This window comes from Dendrobates tinctorius, unplaced genomic scaffold (assembly GCF_039654945.1).
Source record: "Dendrobates tinctorius isolate UK_male_01 unplaced genomic scaffold, ASM3965494v1 ptg000232l, whole genome shotgun sequence".
NCBI classification, from domain to species: Eukaryota; Metazoa; Chordata; class Amphibia; order Anura; family Dendrobatidae; genus Dendrobates; species Dendrobates tinctorius.
Window position 1 is genome coordinate 5826143 of NW_027361899.1, and position 15930 is coordinate 5842072.

At 48.0% G+C, this 15930-nt stretch overlaps 1 protein-coding gene across 1 annotated transcript in view; it reads left to right on the forward strand.

The window, feature by feature from the left end:
• Nucleotides 1–15930, forward strand: part of DNAH8 (dynein axonemal heavy chain 8) — a 418964-nt gene that overhangs the window by 110567 nt on the left and 292467 nt on the right. The gene's annotated exons all lie outside the window — the stretch shown is intronic.

Consider the following 15930-nt stretch of genomic DNA (forward strand, 5'->3'; position numbering starts at 1 on the left):
ATACAGAAATATAATTGCAATCATATTATGAGTAGCAAAAGGTTATATTGACAGAATAAGTTAATGCAGCAAGTCAATATTTGCAGTGTTGACCCTTCTTCTTCTGGACCTCAGCAATTCTCCCTGGCATGCTCTCAATCAACTTCTGGATCAAATCCTGACTGATAGCAGTCCATTCTTGCAAAATCAATGCTTTTATTTTGTCTGAATTTGAAGGTTTTTGTTTGTCCACCCGTCTCTTGATGATTGACCACAAGTTCTCAATGGGATTAAGATCTGGGGAGTTTCCAGGCCATGGTCCCAAAATCTCTATGTTTTGTTCCCTGAGCCATTTAGTTATCACCTTTGCTTTATGGCAAGGTGCTCCATCATGTTGAAAAAGGCATTGTTGATCGCCAAACTGCTCTTGGACGGTTGGGAGAAGTTGCTCTCGGAGGACATTCTGGTACCATTCTTTATTCATGGCTGTGTTTTTAGGCAAGACTGAGAGAGAGCCCATTCCCTTGGCTGAGAAGCAACCCCACACATGAATGGTTTCAGGATGCTTGACAGTTGGCATGAGACAAGACTGGTGGTAGCGCTCACCTGGTCTTCTCCGAATAAGCCGTTTTCCAGATGTCCCAAACAATCGAAAAGGGGATTCATCAGAGAAAATGATTTTACCCCAGTCCTCAGCAGTCCACTCCCTGGACCTCTTGCAGAATATCAGTCTGTCCATGATGTTTTTCCTGGAGAGAAGTGGCTTCTTTGCTGCCCTCCTTGAGACCAGGCCTTGCTCCAAGAGTCTCCGCCTCACAGTGCGTGCAGATGCACTCACACCTGCCTGCTGCCATTCCTGAGCAAGCTCTGCACTGCTGGTAGCCCGATCCCGCAGCTGAAACACTTTTAAGAGACGGTCCTGGCGCTTGCTGGTCTTTCTTGGGCACCCTGGAGCCTTTTTGGCAACAAGGGAACCTCTCTCCTTGAAGTTCTTGATGATGCGATAGATTGTTGACTGAGGTGCAATCTTTCTAGCTGCGATACTCTTCCCTGTTAGGCCATTTTTGTGCAGTGCAATGATGACTGCAGGTGTTTCTTTAGAGATAACCATGGTTAACAGAAGAGAAACAATGATGCCAAGCACCAGCCTCCTTTTAAAGTGTCCAGTGGTGTCATTCTTACTTAATCATGACAGATTGATCTCCAGCCCTGTCCTCATCAACACCCACACCTGTGTTAATGGAGCAATCACTGAAACGATGTTAGCTGGTCCTTTTAAGGCAGGGCTGCAATGATGTTGAAATGTATTTTGGGGGATAAAGTTAATTTTCTAGGCAAATATTGACTTTGCAAGTAATTGCTGTTAAGCTGATCACTCTTTATAACATTCTGGAGTATATGCAAATTGCCATTAGAAAAAATGAAGCAGTAGACTTTGTAAAAATTAATATTTGTGTCATTCTCAAAACTTTTGGCCATGACTGTATGTGAACATTGTCTCTTCAGGGAGGAAAGCGCCACCTATTGGAAGCAGCAATCCCAAAAGTCAATATCGACCCTCCAACTAGGCTTACCACATTACTTAGGATATAAACCAAACCATAATCTCAATTTGTAAACACTGTATTTCGGGGTACTGACGAGATTGCTACTTCCTATAGGTTAGACAATTTGTATATTTAATTTTCCAGAGGAGCATTGCAAGGCTTTCAAGTCTCCACACCATCGCATGCCAGGCTCGACAGGTCACTCTCTGCAAGGAGAAATGTTACTCCTTGGATCCTATGTCTATGTGGATAATCCAAAATTAAAATGCATTAAAGCAGTGCAGGGAAAATAATGTAAAAAATGCTCTGAAAAGAAGGTATACTTTTTCTATTTTACACCATTGCTTCTCAAACTGTCAGGTTGGTCTCACCAGGGAGTTGCTCCTTAGTTGTGAGTGAGGAGCGGCCGCAGAGGCAGTTTTTAGAGATTGTGTATAATATCGTCATCTCCTATGATTTAGCAACATAGTCAACTCTTTATATAATTGTTATAATATAGTGGGTCCGGAAAGCAAAGAAAAGTACAATTGAAAGTTAGTGAGACCCAGTGTCAAAGATTCGGGGGGAAGTTTGCCCCCCAGTTGTTAGGATTTTATATATTATATATATGGTCGGGAGATATATAAATCCCCACAACTTATGTGTACACTTTCAGTTCTGGTTGCGAACTTCCAGCTCTCTGGCGTTCCCCTTACCCTCAGGTCAGTCAGTGAACTGCACCTAGGATAAGTAGTCGCTTGAAAGGCTGCCTGGTCGTGTACTGGCTATCAGGCACTCTGCAGTGAGGGGGGTATGTATATCTCTAGTCTCAGGCAGGAAATACAGTTGTGGCCAAAAGTATTGACACCCCTGCAATTCTGTCAGATAATACTCAGTTTATTCCTGAAAATGATTGCAAACAAAAATTCTTTGGTATTATCATCTTCATTTAATTTGTCTTAAATGAAAAACCACAAAAGAGAATGAAGCAAAAAGCAAAATATTGATCATTTCACACAAAACTCCAAAAATGGGCCAGACAAAAGTATTGGCACCCTCAGCCTAATACTTGGTTGCACAACCTTTACCCAAAATAACTGCGACCAACCGCTTCCAGTAACCATCAATGAGTTTATTACAATGCTCTGCTGGAATTTTAGACCATTCTTCTTTGGCAAACTGCTCCAGGTCCCTGATATTAGAAGGGTGCCTTCTCCAAACTGCCATTTTTAGATCTCTCCACAGGTGTTCTATGGGATTCAGGTCTGGACTCATTGCTGGCCACCTTAGAAGTCTCCAGTGCTTTCTCTCAAACCATTTTCTAGTGCTTTGCTGGAATTTTAGACCATTCTTCTTTGGCAAACTGCTCCAGGTCCCTGATATTAGAAGGGTGCCTTCTCCAAACTGCCATTTTTAGATCTCTCTACAGGTGTTCTATGGGCTTCAGGTCTGGACTCATTGCTGGCCACCTTAGAAGTCTCCAGTGCTTTCTCTCAAACCATTTTCTAGTGCTTTTTGAAGTGTGTTTTGAGTCATTATCCTGCTGGAAGACCCATGACCTCTGAGGAAGACCCAGCTTTCTCACACTGGACCCTACATTATGCTGCAAAATTTGTTGGTAGTCTTCTGACTTCATAATGCCATGCACACGGTCAAGCAGTCCAGTGCCAGAGGCAGCAAAGCAACCCCAAAACATCAGGGAACCTTAACCATGTTTGACTGTAGGGACCGTGTTCTTTACTTTGAATGCCTCTTTTTTTCTCCTGTAAACTCTATGTTGATGCCTTTTTCCAAAAAGCTCTACTTTTGTCTCATCTGACCAGAGAACATTCTTCCAAAACGTTTTAGGCTTTTTCAGGTAAGTTTTGGCAGACTCCAGCCTGGCTTTTTTATGTCTCGGGGTAAGAAGTGGGGTCTTCCTGGGTCTCCTACCATACGGTCCCTTTTCATTCAGACGCCAACGGATAGTACGGGTTGACACTGTTGTACCCTTTGTCTGCAGGGCAGCTTGATCTTGTTTGGATGTTATTCGAGGTTCTTTAGCCAACATCCGCACAATCTTGCGTTGAAATCTCTTGTCAATTTTTCTTTTCCGTCCACATCTAGGGAGGTTAGCCACAGTGCCATGGGCTTTAAACTTCTTGATGATACTGCGTACGGTAGACACAGGAACATTCAGGTCTTTGGAGATGGACTTGTAGCCTTGAGATTGCTCATGCTTCCTCACAATTTGGTTTCTCAAGTCCTCAGACAGTTCTTTGGTCTTCTTTCTTTTCTCCATGCTGAATGTGGTACACACAAGGACACAGGACAGAGGTTGAGTCAACTTTAATCCATGTCAACTGGCTGCAAGTGTGATTTAGTTTTTCCCGTCTCCCATGACGGCACACATGAGAGAGGGGATCCGCCCAGTCAGGACAGGAACCCTACTGAAGATAAAAGGGCGGTACCTCTCCCTCGCTTCAGTTGGGTTTCCTGTCCTGACAGGGACCCGTGCTGAAGACAGCAGGTCACACTTACCTGCCCCTCTCCCGTGCCGGCGTAGAATATCAGGCTGGGCTCCTGAGCGCTGGGCGTCGGGATGGAGGAAGCGCCGTCCGCGGGTCCTCCGGGGCTCAGCGTCCGAGCGGGCGCAGGAACAGCACGGCGGGGGTCCTGGGGCTCTGCCGTGGCTGCCGCGCCCCCCCTCTCCCCCTCTGCCGGTGATTCCCTACTCTGGAGCAGCTCAGGAGCGTTGAGGGAGCGGCCGCTTCCGGGTCGCGCTCCTCTGACGTCACGCGCAGAGCACGCTGGGGAAGGGGCGTGCCCGCGTGACGTCGGAGGCGGCGCCGACAATCCAAGATGGCGGCGCCCATCGTGAAGAACGCCGATCGGTGGAGAGAGATCCCGGCGGTATGGCAGGGGGGAGGGGCTATGGGGGTAACCGGAGGAGGCGGAGAGTGCAGTGGATCCCCCTTACATAAGGGGGATGACCACAGAAGACGCACTCATGCACAAGGCTTCAGAATGGAAGTGGGGCAAGACGAGCAGCGTCAGCAGCAGCGACAGCAGCAGCGTCAGCAGCAAGACCTCTCGCCAGATGCCAGGCCGAGCCACAAACATACCAGGAGCAGTCGCTCAAGTGGTGGGAGCGGCAGTCATAAGCGCAATCGGCATGACTCTGGGACGTCCAGGAGAAACGTCACGAGTGCATCTGAGGAGCCTCCGAGATCGGTACCCCTGATTGACAGCGGTGGTGAGTGATCTATGTGAATGTCACCCTTATGGTAATGGGGTTCCATTTTTTCTGTTTGATCACTAGGGGGCGAGGAAGGCCAGCAGCAAAACCAAAAATAGAGAATGCGCCCTATGTAAAAACCCGCTGGCAGATCAGTGGCAGAAAGATCTCTGCGCTGACTGTATTAACAGGACTATACAGGAGGAGACCCCTGATTTGGTGACTAGTCTGAAGGAGTTAATACATCAGGAGGTGAAAGGTTCCCTAAAGGCAGCCCTTAAAAAGAAAAGAAACCGTAGAAGGAGCTCCGATTCAGAGGCCTCGCCAAAGCAGAAGGGGCGGGATAGATCTTTGTCCCCCTCCACCTCCTCTTCCTCTACGCAGTCCTCAGAATCCTCCTCAGACAGCGATATAGGCGGCCGTCCATGTTTCCCAACGGAGGACGTAGAAAAACTGGTCAAGGCCATTAGAGCTACAATGGGCCTTAAAGAAGAAAAAACTCCCAAATCATTAGAGGATGTAATGTTTGGAGGACTGGAGGAAAAGCGAAAGCGTACCTTCCCTGTAAATGATAAAATAAAAGCGCTAATTGACAGGGAATGGAAAAAGACAGCGGTCAGGGGGCTTACCTTCCACATCAAAGAGGAGGTACCCCTTTGACCAGAAGGACTCAGAAACCTGGGAAAAAGTCCCAAAAATTGATGGGGCTGTAGCCAGATCCTCAAAAAAGGTATCCCTACCATTAGAAGATTCTGGCGTGTTGAAAGACCCGCTTGATAAGAAAGCAGATGGGTTTCTGAAGCACATCTGGGAAGCTTCAGCAGGGGGATTGAAGCCAGCAATAGCCGGTACCTGTACCGCTCGTGCCCTCATGGTCTGGCTGCAACAAATAGAGGACCAGATCAAGGATAGAGTTCCTAGAGACGAAATTCTAGCTAATCTAACATTGGTGCACGGAGCAGCGGCTTTCCTGGCCGATTCCTCTGCAGACTCCGCAAGATTGACAGCTAGAGCAGCAAGCCTGTCAAATGCGGCAAGACGAGCCCTGTGCCTTAAAGGGTGTCCCGGAGATTTACCCTCTAAGCACAAGTTATGTTCCATTCCATGCGATGGCCAATTCCTCTTCGGGAAAAAACTAGAAGAGATTTTGGAGCATGCGGGGGATAGGAAGAAAAGCTTTCCCCGATTTCCGGGAGAACCTAAGAAGCAGCCCTTTCGGAGGAGGAGATTTAACAGGGGTCGTCCCCCGGGAGATAGAAAAAGCTGGGACTTTAAAGAAAAAAGAGGATCGGGCTATATGTTTAAAGGGCCCTCCACTTCCTCCGAAAAATCTCCCCAATGACATTGGGCCGGAGGTAGGGGGAAGGCTTTCTCTCTTCCTTTCCGCCTGGGCAAATATCTCCCCCCCCAGTACATGGGTCCTAAATATAATCAAGGACGGCTTAAAAATAAAATTCATCCGTCCGCCCAGGCATACCTTCATAATAACACCCAGAAGGAAAGCCCAAGAGCAACAGCTGGCCCTGGAGACGGAAGTCTTGGGACTAGTGAAAAAACAAGTCCTACAGGAAGTCCCAGCGCAAGAAGAAGGAAGGGGGTTCTACTCCCCCCTCTTCTTAATACAAAAACCAGACGGCTCTTGGAGAACCATTGTCAACCTGAGGAGACTCAATCAGTGGATAGACAATTGCTCCTTCAAAATGGAGTCAATCAACACGGCCACAAAGATCCTGTTCCAGCATTGCCTCATGGCAGTGATAGACTTAAAAGATGCCTACTATCACATCCCAATCCATCGGGAGTATCAGAGATATTTGAGAGTAGCGCTCTATATCCAGGGGCAGGTGAGACACTACCAATACGCAGCCCTTCCGTTTGGCCTGTCTACAGCCCCCAGGGTATTCACCAAAGTGATGGCCAAAGTAATGTCTTTTCTGCGATCCAGGGACATAGTGATCGTCCCATACTTAGACGACTTTCTGGTAATAGGGAGGTCGGAATCCCACTGCACACTTCAAGTGAAGGAAGTAATAGCAACTCTAGTAGGACTAGGATGGATAGTAAACATCCCCAAGTCAAGGATAACCCCAGTAAAAGAGCAATCCTTCCTAGGGTTGATATTGGACTCCGAGCAACAACGCTGCCTCCTACCAGAGAGGAAAGTGACCAAGATAAGAGGCCTAGCTCGCACAGCAATACAAAGACCAAATATGACACTGAGGAACGCAATGTCCCTTTTAGGCTCACTGACATCATGTATACCCGCAGTAACATGGGCGCAGTACCACTTAAGGCAACTACAGTGGGAAGTCCTGTCAGCGCAGAAACAATTAAAAGGGCATTTAGAAGGCAAACTATGTCTCTCAGTGGCTGTAAGAGATTCCCTGCTCTGGTGGACTGTAGAAAAGAATCTAACAGCTGGTGTCCCGTGGCAAAAACCAGTCGAGGACATCATTACGACAGATGCGAGTGCCACAGGGTGGGGAGCACACCTGAGATCCCATACAATACAGGGGACCTGGTCCTCACTAGAAAGCGACCAGAATTCAAATGTAAAAGAACTATGGGCAGTGGAAAAAGCCGTGAAACATTTCGTTCCCTTACTTCAGGGCCGCCACACCCGGGTCATGATGGACAATCAGGCAGTAGTAGCCTACATCAATCATCAGGGGGGAACGAGATCTCGGGGCCTCATGCAAATATCAGACTACTCTTCCAGCTAGCAGAACAACATCTGTTATCCATCACAGCATTGCACATAAAGGGGGCAGAAAATATACAAGCAGACTTCCTGAGTCGCAGGCATCTAAGACAAGGGGAATGGTCCCTAAACCCCCGAGTCTTCCAACAAATAGTTCAGGCCTGGGGCAGACCAGAAATAGACCTGTTCGCTACCGCACACAACCGGAAGGTCAGGAAGTTCTGCTCGCTAAATCCAAGGGAAAACCCCTTCGCAGTAGATGCCCTACAAATACCCTGGAAGTTCATCCTGGCCTATGCATTTCCCCCGATAACAATGATCCCAGTAGTAGTCAGAAAAATCAGGGAGGATCGGGCAAGAATAATTCTTATAGCTCCTTTTTGGCCGAGAAGGCCTTGGTTCTCCCTTCTGAGGCTCATGTCAGTGGATACTACCAGAGATTCCAGACCTGCTTTCCCAGGGACCAGTGGTCCACTCTCAGGTGAAGGGCTTCCATCTAGCAGCCTGGAATTTGAGAGGGCGCTACTGAGTCGCCAGGGATTCTCTCCAGGGTTAGTCTCCACCCTGTTGAAAAGTAGGAAACCAATAACATCCCAAATCTACGGTAGAACGTGGAAAAAGTTCCTAGACTTCCTGAGGGAACCTTTAGGGGATGTAGCTCCAGTGGGACCTATCCTAGAGTTCTTACAGTCGGGGCTGCAACTGGGGTTAGCCACTAACACACTCAAAGTTCAAGTCTCAGCTTTGGGGGCCCTATATAACCAATTTAGCAGCCAATAGGTGGGTGTCCCGGTTCATTAAGTCCTGTGGCAGGTCAAGGCCGGTCATTATCCCAAAGATACCACCCTGGGACCTGAACCTAGTTTTGGAGGCTTTAACCAAAGATCCCTTCGAACCACTACTAGAGCTGTCACCAAAGCTACTTACACTTAAAACGGTCTTACTGGTAGCCTTAACGTCAGCCCGAAGAGTCAGCGACCTACAAGCTCTGTCTATATGTCCTCCTTATACACAGATCTTGGATGACCGAGTGGTTCTAAGACCAGACCCGGCCTATCTCCCCAAGGTAGTCCAAAAGTTTCATAGGACTCAGGAGATCTCCTTGCCGTCGTTCTGTAACAATCACAGAAACACGGGGGAGCAAAAGTTCCATACATTAGATGTAAGAAGAGCCATAATACAATATATCAATAACTAGTCAGTGGAGGAAAGATCAGTCCCTTTTTGTAGCCTTTCAGGGTAGTAGAAAGGGGCACGGGGTAGCTAAAAGTACCATTGCCAGATGGATCAGGGAGGCCATTATGTTATCCTACTCCGCAAGTGGCGCTCCGGTTCCAGAAGGCATCAAGGCTCACTCCACCAGAGCCGTGGCTACCTCCTGGGCAGAGAAGGCTGAGGTATCGATTGAGCAAATTTGTAAAGCCGCTACTTGGTCCTCACCTTCCACCTTTTTTAAACACTACCGACTTGATCTGTCTTCCTCTACTGACCTAACCTTTGCTAGAAGGGTGCTGCAAGCGGTGGTCCCTCCCTAAGGTGTCTTATTCTACAAAAGTCTCTCATGTGTGCCGTCATGGGAGACGGGAAAACACCAAGGTTACTTACCGGTAGCCGGTTTTTCCGGAGCCCATGACGGCACCTGTATATTCCCCCCCTTTTCACTCCTTTGGTGTGCACTTTAGTTTGGGTGTTTTTTTTAGTTAGATATAATGTGGTGATAGTTTTACCATGTGTACTAACCCAGGGGGCCTCTCATGCTCTGTAAACCAACTGAAGCGAGGGAGAGGTACCGCCCTTTTATCTTCAGTAGGGTTCCTGTCCTGACTGGGCGGATCCCCTCTCTCATGTGTGCCGTCATGGGCTCCGGAAAAACCGGCTACCGGTAAGTAACCTTGGTGTATTGCCAACACCTGTTAGGTGCCACAGGTAAGTTACAGGTGCTGTTAATTACACAAATTAGAGAAGCATCACATGATTTTTCGAACAGTGCCAATACTTTTGTCCACCCTCTTTTTTATGTTTGGTGTGGAATTATATCCAATTTGGCTTTAGGACAATTCTTTTTGTGTTTTTTCATTTAAGACAAATTAAATGAAGATAATAATACCAAAGAATTTGTGTTTGCAATCATTTTCAGGAAGAAACTGAGTATTATCTGACAGAATTGCAGGGGTGTCAATACTTTTGGCCACAACTGCACACACTTAAACTTCTGATCCATCACTGCCAGGGTTTCCCAATACCACCATGACACTTTGCTGCCACCAGTTCCTGGTTTATCACCAACCATACATTTTTTCTGGTGAGCCTCGGGCCATGTTCAGACCTGTGAGCATTTGCTTCTGGGCCTCACTGAGGTGAGTGAGGAGCTGCATGGTGTGTAAGCAGTTCCAGCAGCAGTAATCAGGGTCTGGGGCCTTCCCTCTGACTCAACCGGAAAATCAAATAGCGGCTGGCAATGAAGCCCCCTAAAGTCGCTGCTGGGGAGCGGGACTTGCTCATACAGTCGGACGCACCTAGACAGGTGGGTGGAGTTGATGTCCCCATGGTGCTGTCTGGGGTTCCCCGAGGTGAAGGGGTACGTCCCAGTAGTGAGCAGACTGGTGTTATAGTCCGTGGGGCTCACGCCAAATCTTCCATACCACCGAAGAAGCCGCCCCTTCCTGGTCGTGTGGAGGAAGGCGACCAGGGAGTGTATTTATCCTCCATATCCCAGGCTCCTCCCTCTCTGGTGCGAGCATCAGGTGTGCTGCAGGGGAGTAGGGGCAAATCTCAACCCTCGCAATTAGCCAACCCTGGGAGGCGCAGACCTCGTGGTGTAAAGGGTTGGAGGGTGGTGTTCCCTTGGTGAATAGTGTGAGTGTAGTGACACAGGGGGACGCCTCTGTTGTCGATCCCAGAATGAGTTCACCGAATTATGACAAACGAATGTGTGGCAATAAATGTTCAGGTCTGGACCTGTGTGTAAATGAGCATGTATGGGTGGCCACCAAAAAACATCTTGTGGACGTGTGTTGCTGAGTCTTACCAGCTCATACCAAACATACACATACATAACTCGTTCCTCGGGTCGGCGCTTTTGAGATGTGTGGTGCCTCCAGAACATACATTGCCTATACCAGCGGTGCGTTTGTCATTAACCTGAAGTGTCAGGTAGTGGTTGGGGTGAACTCTAGATCTGGGCGTCCCCGCTGTAGGTGGTTCCCTAATGAGGAGCGGTCTTGAGGGTCCAGAGACCCCTCATTAATGGGAGGGTACTGTTATGATCCAGGTTGGATATGACAGAGATAAAGCACAGGTAACCTTTTTTTTTCTGTGCTTAGGTTTGGTTTTTGCCCCCGGTGGCCATTAGGATTATTGCACCGTGGTGTCTTTTGTTCTAAATTTGCACCCCGGTGGTGGTGAGCGTCATTACACTTGGTTACTTTAGTTTTGTGCATGTAATTATAAAACAGGTGTGATTGCTCTATAAGAGTGTCAGGTGTGGTAATCACTTTTGGTGATAGTCCTCAGTTACAAGCAAGCCTGGGTGAAGGATGGAGCTGAAGGAGAGTCCCGGGCAGCTCAGTGAGAGTCCTGGAGTGCCAGCTATGGTGTCTGCGAGGAGGGCTGGCATGGCTTGGTGGAGTTGCAGCTATGGTGTAAGCAAGGAGTTCTTGCATGGCTTGGTGGAGTGGCAGCTATGGTGTAGACTCGGTTGCTGGAAAGCTGGACTCGATGCTGGACTCTTTTGTTGGAAAGCTGGACTCATATGCTGGACTGTGTTTCTGGACAGCTGCACACAGGTGGTGGACTCTGTTTGCTCCAAGGCTGCACTATGGTGTTGGATCCGGTCGGATGAAAAGATGCACACAGGTGGTGGGCTCTGTTGTTGGGAGCGTAAGCAACAGAGCAAAGCTAAGTGGTGTTTCCCTGTTTTGTTTCTTTTCCTTATGTGTGTTTTAGTGCAGTGGTGGGATTAGTTTCCGCACCGTCCACTTCACTAGTGAGGGTTTAGGTGCAGGGCGAGTCAGGGCGACAGGTATCCTGAGCGGCGCCCGGTGCGGAACCGGCCTAGGGAACGTTAGGAGTGTAGAGATACTGACTCAGGGGAGTGCAGGAGGTCTCCACTTCCCCGTTCCCTATCGCAGGGCCACCATTGTTATTGTTACCCAGGTTTTCCCTTTTATTGTTTAAATTCGCCTTACTGGAGGCGGGGTTTCCAGACATACGTGTATTTCCGAAATTCGCCTTTTGGAGGCGGCGTATCCAGCTGCACGTTTTATTATTTAAATTCGCCCAACTGGAGGCGGTGTATCCAGGGTCACGCGGGTCATCTAAATCCGCCCTGCTGGAGGCGCTGTGTCCAGCCACGCATGACCATGACAGTCTGATGAGGCCTAGACATCATTTTGGCCTGTCTGATGAGGATCAGACATCATCTTGGCCTGTCTGATGAGGATCAGACATCATCTTGGCCTGTCTGATGAGGCCCAGACATCATTTTGGTTTGTTTGATGAGGACCACACATGATCTTGACCTATGTGTGGGAGGCCCAGACATCATCTTGACCTATGTGTGGGAGGCCCAGACACCATCTTGGCCTGTCTGAGGCCCAGACATCATTTTGGTTTGATGAGGACCACACATGATCTTGACCTATGTGTGGGAGGCCCAGACATCATCTTGACATATGTGTGGGAGGCCCAGACATCAGCTTTGCTTGTTTGATGAGACCCAGACATCATCTTGGTCTGTTTAATGAGGCCCACACATGCAGAAGTAGGCGGAGCTAAACGGAAGAAGTGTGGAAGTAGGCGGAGCTTAACAAAGGAAGTATGCAGCCGAACGCCAATGTGAAACCAGCCTAAGACATCATTTTGGCCTGTCTGATGAGACACAGACATCATCTTGGTCTCTCTGATGAGGCCTACAAATCTTCGCTTGTCTAATAAAGCCCAGAGATCATCTTTGCATGTTTGATGAGGCCCAGACTTTTTTCTTAGGTCGTCTGTTGCAGCCACAGAAGAATGTTTGAGAAGCCTTAGGCTACTTTCACACATCAGGTTTTCGGCGTCAGGCGCGATCCGGCGTCGTGCCGGAATGCCGGATCCGGCAAATGTTTTGTAAAACCTGAAGTGCCGGATCCGGTTTTCTGCCGGATCCGTCTTGTTCTTGACAGACAAAACCGGATCCGTCTCATCCGGTTCATCCGTTTTTCTATCCGTCTTTCTATCCGTTTTTCGACGGATTACGCCGGATCCGGTTTTTAAAATTTACCCTTGTGGCCTTCCGAACGGGATTGGCTACTGGAAAACTAGATATAGCATGTTCCTACAGCCCTTCTTTGACAGGTTGTAGAGAAGAAAGTGCAGGTTGGAGAGAAGAGCAAGTTACTGGCGAAGATGGATGTTGTCATTGGAAATATTACCACTAGAAGTTCTGTGACGGTTTCAGTAATGAGGGACAATTTTGCACTATACTTTATGTCACCTCAAGGCAGAGTACACTGGCAGGATGACAGAGTGTGAAAGATTTGTGCCCTAACCAAACTTGTGTACCTTCTGGACCAACAGTATATACCTTTGCCAACCAAAGTTGGCTATCTTGTCATGGTCTTACTATTTTTACCTTTAGGCCACAGGTATGTACCTGGTTGTGTTTTATGCAAAGTATTTCACCTTTTAACAAAAGTTGTGTACATTGGTAGGAAATCACCAACAATAAACACAACTTTTTAGGTGAAATACTTTGCTTCAAACACAACCAGGAACACAACTGTGGCAAAAAGCTAAAATTTACCCACAGTTATATACCTGGTTTTGAATACCTTTTTACCTTTGAAATACCCTGTATTTAACCTTTTTTTAAAACATAGTTCGCCGCAGAAAGAAATGACAGACAACCATTGTGAAACGATAGTTTAACTTTTATTTAAATTTTTTTTTTTTTTTGTAAAATGTTTTTAAAGTGCAAAAAACTTTTTTAATAAAGGTTTTAAACCCAATGGGCATTTTTATTACAAAAAACACATTACAAATCTGTGTACTGTGGGGTGGAAATACTGCTGGAGGGGCTGCGGGACACTTCGACACTGGGTGTGTGGAGAGAGGACTGGGATCGTGGTGGGGAAGGAACAGTTAGAGGTGAAGGTGTGGAAAAAGATACAGAATGGGTGGACATGTGGGAGGCAGAAGAGGTGGTGGGCGGTGGAGTGGAGGGTTGGGCAGGGACTGTAGGAGCAGATGATGTTGATGGAAAGTTGTATGGGGAAGGAGTTTGGTACGGGGAAGGAGTTTGGTACGGGGCAGGTTGCTGGAAGTGGGGAGATGTCTGGTACTGGGGAGGTTGCTGGTACTGGTGAGGTTGCTGGTATGTAATAGGAGGGGGAGGATGGAAAGTGGCTGGAGGGGGTGCAGATGTAATAGGAGGGGGAGGATGGAAAGTGGCTGGAGGGGGTGCAGGTGGAGGAACTACAGTGGTGGGAGGTGGAGGTTGGGAGGTAACCTGCTGTAGAGCACCGTGGCACGAATGCATTACATGCATCTGCTGGGTAGGAGATAGCATTTCCATGCGCTCCACAACAGACCTGAAAAAGGTGTGGTTTGGCGAAGATCTTGCTTCTGAATGCATGGTTTGCAGAAGTGTCTTCACCTCCAGAATGCTGGAGTTGATCTGCTGAAAGCCTGCGGAGATTTGCTCTGACAAGACTTTGAGACAGTTCTGGAAAGATGCATTCAGATGCAAGAACTCTGGCGCATAACTCTTTTCCTGACCCCTCTGCCGCTGCCGCCCAGTACCCGCAGGTGTACTAGAGGTGGCAGGGGCAGAAGGGTGGGGTAAAGGGAAAGCGATCTCCTCACCAGCAGCTTCATGTAATGTAGGCGGCCACGATGCTCCTGTGCTGGTGGATGGGACAGATGGGTCAAATGTGTGGGAAGGCTGGGAAGGTGCAGATGTACCGGGGCGGTCGAAGTGTCCCTCGGTGCCGGTCTCCTCAGGGATCGCCTCAGAAGGGTCCAATCGTGCAGGCTCCCGAGTGCTGCTCACCGTGCTGTGTAATAAAGAGAAAAAAAAACAATTAAAATACTGACATGGTATGGCCCTGGCTGAAAAAAAAAAGTTACATCTAACATTTTTTTCACATGTGGTGTGTAATATTTACCTTCTGGTGAGCATTGTTTCCCGGAGGAACGACAGGGCTTGTGCGTACTTGTACTTGCTCCTGCGTCCTCCAGATCCACTCGGGGCCCGCATCTCTTTATTGAACTCCTTCTTGAAACGATCCCTCACAGACCGCCACCGATTCACAATTCTGTTCCCTGAAACGAGAAAGGAGTGGTTAGTATACAACATCAGTGTTTCACAAACTACAGTCCTCATGGTCCCCAGGGGTCATGTTTTCAGGATTTCCATAGTAAATAGAAATCCTGAACACATGATCCGTGGGGACCACGAGGACTGGAGTTCAGGAAACACTGGTTTACATCAAGCAACCGGTACTGTATATACTTACGCTCTTTAATCTGGTCCCGAGCTTCGAGGTCCTCCCAGCGGCCCACAAGGAGAGAACAGATTTCCTCCCAGAGTCGTCGGGTAACGATCAGGTCAGCGTGGCGGCGGTCAGCCATATTCCAGAGCGGCTCCCTTTCTCTGACGAGATCGATGAGGCGGTCCACATCAATCCCTCCATCCTCACCGTCAGAGTCGGGAGCACGCTGTGAAGGCTGTTAAAGAAAAAGACAAAAATAACATAATTAGCCTCCACAAAAGAAATGAAATAAAAAGTGCAAAAAAACAAAGCAAAAATATTTATACTTACACGCTGGTGACCGCCGCGTTGCTGTCGCCGACGACCCTGGGAGGCACTGCGAGGACCTCTTGGCCGAGCACCAGATTGGGAATACTAGAGAAGAAAACAAAAAATGTTATGTCTTTGGATGTAGGCATTTGTTTGCTGTGTGTGGTCTGCAGAACATTGTTTTCTATGTGTTGTGTGTAGTGTGATGTTGTGTTTCTGCGTTTGATGCAAAAAACTTACCAATTGTGAGCCCACTCCAAGTGTCTGTCCACCCCTTCCTTCTTCTTCTGGGAGCTCCTCTTCATCTTGTGATTCCTGTTTTGAAATAAAAGTCAATGAATAGACATATATTACAGAGATGATGGATTTTGGAAATAAAAACTTACCGTCAAACGCTGACGATGCGAGGGAGGGCTCCCAGAAGAAGATGTGCTGTCCTGTTGATGGCCAGACTCCATGGCTGTGGGTATTGCTGCTGCTGTTGCTGCTGCCAATGATGCCATTTCTGCTGCTGCTGCTGCATCTCTTTGGCGGCTGTTGAATAAAGAGAAACAAAGGGCCAATGAATATCTTGATATTCCATGGCCCTAGTTTGGAGGAATGGGGGATTTGATAATTACCGTCTCTCATCTGCTTCTGGACTCCCCTCCTCAGCATGTTCCATTTGCTGCTCCATTTGGGGTGGTGGTGGTGCTGATGGTGCTGCAGATGTCTGCTGCCTTCTCC